The 6000-nt window shown below is 40.6% G+C and overlaps 1 long non-coding RNA gene and 1 pseudogene across 1 annotated transcript; one reads left to right on the top strand and one right to left on the bottom strand.

Moving 5' to 3' along the window:
• The window catches only part of LOC134078090 (cytosolic phospholipase A2 zeta-like), a 13979-nt pseudogene extending 8608 nt beyond the window's left edge, over window positions 1-5371 (bottom strand).
• A 223-nt stretch (window positions 5372-5594) lies between these two features.
• Window positions 5595-5901, top strand: LOC134073119 (uncharacterized). The gene is made up of 2 exons (XR_009937248.1): window positions 5595-5690; window positions 5775-5901. It is a non-coding gene; the product is annotated as an uncharacterized LOC134073119 (long non-coding RNA).
• The last annotated feature ends 99 nt before the right edge of the window (window positions 5902-6000 follow it).

The following is a 6000-nucleotide window of genomic DNA, read 5'->3' as shown; positions in this document are numbered from 1 at the left end:
GATCAAATAAAATAATAGAAACTATTACAAAGAGCCTGACACACTATGAAGATATGGCTCATTTATAATCATAACAGCACACAATAGATTATCGGATAAAGGTCAGACTATTTGCTACTTTCTTTGAGGTGTGTGTGTGTGTGTTTTTTATGAGCGAAGACGTTATGCAAGGTTTTGCATGTCTTCGGTTAGTTTACAAGGAATATTTAACAGGGAGTGGAGCTACAATGTATAAGTGATATATATCCATTTACAAACATGTTCTGTATACAATGAAGCATATTACCAATGCCACTAGTAAAATATGCCTGTGGAAAATTGGGAGTGCATTGCGTTTTTAGGTAGAGAGGTTTTACCTTTCCCCTGTTTTCAGTTCCAGGTTAACAAAATCCTGTGGGGAAAAATGGTGTTTGATATCTGGACATTTTCTTTTGTTTATCATTCAAATGTGCTAAAAATTGAGCAATAGATGAATGTTAGTCAGATTTCACAAGTGTAGATGAGTTTGCATACTTCCTCTCCGAGTGGCACTCTCATTTCCTGTTTAGCACTGACTGGCCGCAAAGAATCTGGTGAAAGATTAATTGGCTGAATGGCATCGTCAACCTGTTGACAGAAGATTATGAAATAGAACTGAAATTAATGGAAACATAAAATGAAAATAACACTAATGGCTTAGTCTGAAATTCTTAATAGGTATGGTCTATTCATATGTTTTGCAATGATTGACTTCCATTTGTTATCTGAAAATTATTGTCTTCATTTGTTTATTGTCTTACTGTACATAGCTGGTCAAAATTCAGAAAAAAGGTGAAAGATGTCAATCTGTGCTTTTCCCTGAGACCAATGCTTTGTTTCATCCACACTCAAAAGATATTCAGAATATGGTTTGACAATACTCAATCATACTGTATTAGATGTCTATCAGCATTGTTCGCAATGAATTTATATATACTGTATATTGTTGCAGTTCTAACTAGCCTACAATGACTACATGTTCTGCAAGTGTGCGCTATGCATGTGCGCGTGTGTGTGTGCATTAATGTGTGTGTATGTGTGTGTGTGTGTGTGTTTATGTGTGTGTGTGTGTGTGTGTGTGTTTATGTGTGTGTGTGTGTGTGTGTGTGTGTGTGTACCTCCACAGAGAGTTCAGTCTCTAAGTCTCTGTTGATGTAGTAGCGTAAAGAGTCCATCAGGCCCGAAGTGAACACAAGTTCCTCTTTATAAGCTCCTTTCAGCTTCAGTTTTAGGTTCTGTATTTCTGCAACACACAAACACACACACACACACACACACACACACACACGGATGCACGCACACGAATGCACACAAACACACACACACACACACACACACACACACACACACACACACACACACACACACACACACACACACACACACACACAGAGAGAGAGAGAGAGAGAGAGGGAACATTTGAACATACTGAACATACTATGCCTAAACGAACTGAAAAAGTATTTCCCCCTGAGCTAAATTGACAGCTGCATGTGTTACTGTAAAGCTGGTACATTATTTCTGTCTTTCTTTTGATCCTTCAATATGTTCTGCTGCCCACCTGGGTGCTTTGCGGTGATGTCTAGAGTGGAGAATGGTGCCGCCTATAGAAGCAGAAGAATCAGGGTGAACGTGATTCCTAACTGATCATTTATCTCGACGGAAAGTGTCTAAGTGACATTATTATATTACATGTTTCAGGTAAGATCTTGTTTTTACAGAATTCTTGCAGTTATTACATGTTATATATTAATTCATAATAATAATAAAAAAACTCCTCATAGTGAGACCTACCACCAAGATGCCATTTGATAGATATGAACCTGGTGCCTCATCACTAAAAGCAAGAAGAACAAGTGTGAGGTTCAGGCATCTGAGTGCTATGCAATCTATAGAGCTAGCAATCTAAAACTGACAGGAAAAAAAACATATATATATAAAATATGCACGGCAGCATTTATTATTATTTATTATTATTTATTATTATTTATTCATTTATTCATTCGTTCGTTCGTTCGTTCGTTCGTTCGTTCGTTCGTTCGTTCGTTCGTTCGTTCGTTCGTTCGTTCGTTCGTTCGTTCGTTCGTTCATTCATTCATTTATTCATTCATTCATTCATTCATTCAACTTGTCCATTCTCTTACCTCTCCACCATCTCAAATTCGACCCAGAGCTTATCATTTGTCTGAGTATAGACAGACAAAGAAATACAAGACGTCAGTTCTGCAAGTTTCGTTGCCAACATCATGGCCAAATGTCATATTGTCTTCAAGGGATCATTACCTGTGCATTTGATACAAACTCTTTGGTTTGTTTTTGCCCCAGGGTGAGGTTGCTGAGATCAAACAAGATGGCCGTGCAAATATCATCTGAGAATGAGTCATCATCGAACACTTTCAATTCTAGAACATTCTGTAAAAGAAGGGCAGTTGCATAAGAACTAAATAAGAAGGTGGTCTGTCTTGGTTTTAACAAAAGTATATAACTTTCAGTAGGTGATAACTTAAACTTAAACGTGTAAACTTGAAACGTATCAACCTGGTATCTTAGTCAAGGGGAAGGTAATACATATTGTTGATAACTTCAATAATATTAGTTACAGTAATAACAATTTTTCTGTTAGGTTTTGTATCTGATGTTTGTAAATATTCTTAGCTGCTTGCTGTAAAGTGTCAAGAGAGAGGTGATATTGTTGATGACTTCAATAATATTAGTTAATATTAGCTACATTTAGTACCATTTTGTTCTGTATGATGTATGATTTATATCTGACGTTCGTAGATAGTCTTAGCTGTTTTCTGTAAAATGTTCTTATATTGTCTGTAGTTGTCTTGTTATATTCTTCTGTGCCCAGGGACCACAGCTGCAGATAAGCTAAACAGCTAAATGGTGCAGCAGTTGTGTTGTACTGTACAAGGCCCCTAATAAAGTAAACTAAACTGAACTAAGCAAAAGACAGTCTGACCTGAATCAGTCAAATCTCTCTAGTTTATAGTGGAGCGTTATGCTTTGTCTGTTTTATCTTCCAAAGCCATTTCAAAAGTGTCTGTAGTGGTTTTGAACGTTTCAACCAGAAATTCCAGAGCAGCATTTTTGAAAGGATTAATATAAGCAGGATCATTCAGCACAAATTGAGGCATCTGTGTCATACCTTGACATGGCTGTGCACGCGGAAGTGAAACGTCTCGTTCCACTCGGGGTTATCGCTGTTGGGAACTACTTGGGTGCAGTGCACGCGGGCAGATGACGTAGGGAGCTTCAGAGTCACATAGCCGTCCGACTTCGACCCTGAGGAGAACCACCAAAAGGGGGCTTAATACAGTATACAAAACACTAGCGATCAGATCAGTTCAGTTCAATTTAGTTCATTAAATTATGCTTCCATGAGATTTTAAATAATAACTGTGCACACATTTGTTTAGTGTATGCAAATACACGACTTTCAGAGAGAATTTCAACCGCAATCCAGACATGTTCTGCTATACCTAACAATACTTGAAATGTGGCAATAAAAGACACTAAAATATCTTGCAATCTATTGTGTTAGTTAAAACAGAACAAACAAACAAACAAACAAACAAACAAACAAGCAAAACAAAAACAGTGAAAAGTGGCATCTTTTAAGATAATGAAGACAAACAGACGTGCGGACAGGGGACAGATTGATTGACAGGACTCACAGTAGTCATGGGAGTGGTGAAGTTCTGCTCGCAGGATGGTAACAGCCAGCCTCCAATAGGGCACCACTTCCAGCTAAGTGGCAAAGAAGATAAACACACAAAGAACATAAACAAACAAACAATGGCCGCGTTTCCAAGATTCGTTAAGAAGCTCTTAAGTGCTAAGAACTTCTTAGGAGCGCTCGAAGAACGTTCTGAGAACACTCCTAAGAAGTTCTTAGCACTTAAGAGCTTCTTAAGAGCCCGGCTTAAGAGCCCGGCCATTGTCAGACCCCCTACAAGCACCAGTCTCGCCACGATCTCCACATTATCTTTAACCATCATGCATATGCTCTGTGGTGTTGTTTTGCCCCCAACGGCACCTTCCAGGCAGCACAGCCTAAAAGGCACTACCTTTACCCTATTCCTAACCTTAACCCCCTCAACCCTCATCCTACCCCTAAACTGAGGGGAGTAGTGCCTTGAAGGCACCATGAGGGCAAATAATGCCAAAGACGTCATGCATATAAGAGCTCGCTCTAGCACACCAACCATAAGGCATGTTTTTTTTTCACCTTCATTTGAGCTGTGAGGTGTTATGGAAAGCAGAAAATGGAATTCACCATGTCATTATTCACACATTTTTTGTCAATAAGTTGAAAAACAGATATTTTTTGAACAAAATGGTGATGACCAAGAACATAAACAAGACTGGACAAAATTGTGAGAAAATGGGTTAAAATCAGCCCTGGGTGCAGCCGAAATTTGGCCCCGAATTGAGGATGACGTAATCAGGCTATAAAATCAGGACCAGCTGCACTAAAACTGAAATAATACACTGCACATATAGAGCCAGACTGACTGTTGGTCTTGAGGAGATTGCTTTCTATACAACCCAACACATTTGGAATGTAATAGTCTTGCTTACCTTGGACATGTTGTTTACGCAGTGTGCTTAGCTCAGTTAACTTGAAAGCAAGTTAAAGTCTGGAGTGATGAGTGTTGCTGGGGCCAGAGCAGTCTTTGCTTTTGCAGACTTGAGGAGGTGCTCTGTGCTCATGCAGGCCCACAGAACTAAACAGCACCAGGCAGGTCATTCCACACTTCCAGCTCAACTGGTTATTGTAGTTCAGCTGGTTTTTGGGGAGTACCATGAAAATATTTGGTGTTACTTCACACTTAAGTTGCCCCCCCCCCCCCCCCCCCCCCAAAAAAAGACAAAAACGAAATCGCCAACAACTTTCGTGCACCAAAAACATCACAGACAGAACTGCCTTCGTTCATCTGTCCTCATCTTCAATGCCCATCCACCCTCCACACACACACACACACGCACACACGCACACAGCCTGAGCCCACAGGCCATGCAACTGTCAGATTATGAAACCACCAACACCACAAACCTTTGGCTGTGGTTGGTATTCAGACACAAATGCACCATAACCATAACCACACCATTCTAAGACTACATTGCAGAGTGCATTGTTCTCCTTTCTTAGTTTGTTCAGCAGTGCAATAAGGTAACACAAGGCAGTGGCGTAGCCACAGGTAGGCCTACAGCATGCCTGGGACACTCGATCGTCAGCCTGGCACACCTAAAATATTTCCCACCTTAACATACATGACTGCAACACTTACCGTTAGGCTATTTCATCGTCCGCTCTTAGCATCCTAACCTGCTAAACCAATTGCCGTGCGTACCGGCAGGCTGGCTGACCTTGCTAGAGCGCACGCAAAAATCACTGCCAAATCTGACTTTCCACAAGAAACCGGTTTGTGTTCTATATGTGATGGGTAGAGCCGTAGATGGGGGAGAAGGCTAGAGGGTCACCTGAGTTAGTCACCTGACGTTTTATCCACCTGACGTTGATTCACGTGACCCGCGGTAACAAGTAGACGACTTCTAGGCTACTAGGTTGCATGTTCTTTGTTTAAACCACATTGCGCGGCAAACACAGTGGTGAGAGCACTGTTTCGTCTGACTCTTTTGCCGGCGGTGGTTTACCCGAGCGGGTAAGGGAAGTTTTCTTCTAAAGCTGTTTACGCACGTAGTTGGTTAAAATGCTGATCAACATTTCGTATTCGCTCTACTTACAGTACACTGCAGTCTTCCTGCTCGTCTGCTTCCCTGGGCTCCTGTGCAGTATTACCGTCAGGTAGTAAAAGCTTCCAACGGTTATACCGTCATCAGCAACTAAAAAAAATAAAAGAGTTTATTTTCGTACACAGTCTCCTCCCTTATTCATTCAGTTGAATACACCTAGTGGGAATTCTGGGAAATCTAGACCTATGGTTTAGTCATAACTTAATAACTTCAGTCTTG

This window comes from Sardina pilchardus, chromosome 1, assembly GCF_963854185.1.
Source record: "Sardina pilchardus chromosome 1, fSarPil1.1, whole genome shotgun sequence".
Taxonomy (NCBI): domain Eukaryota; kingdom Metazoa; phylum Chordata; class Actinopteri; order Clupeiformes; family Clupeidae; genus Sardina; species Sardina pilchardus.
Note: the sequence above shows the minus strand (reverse complement) of the source record. Positions and strands in the feature narration are given on the sequence as shown.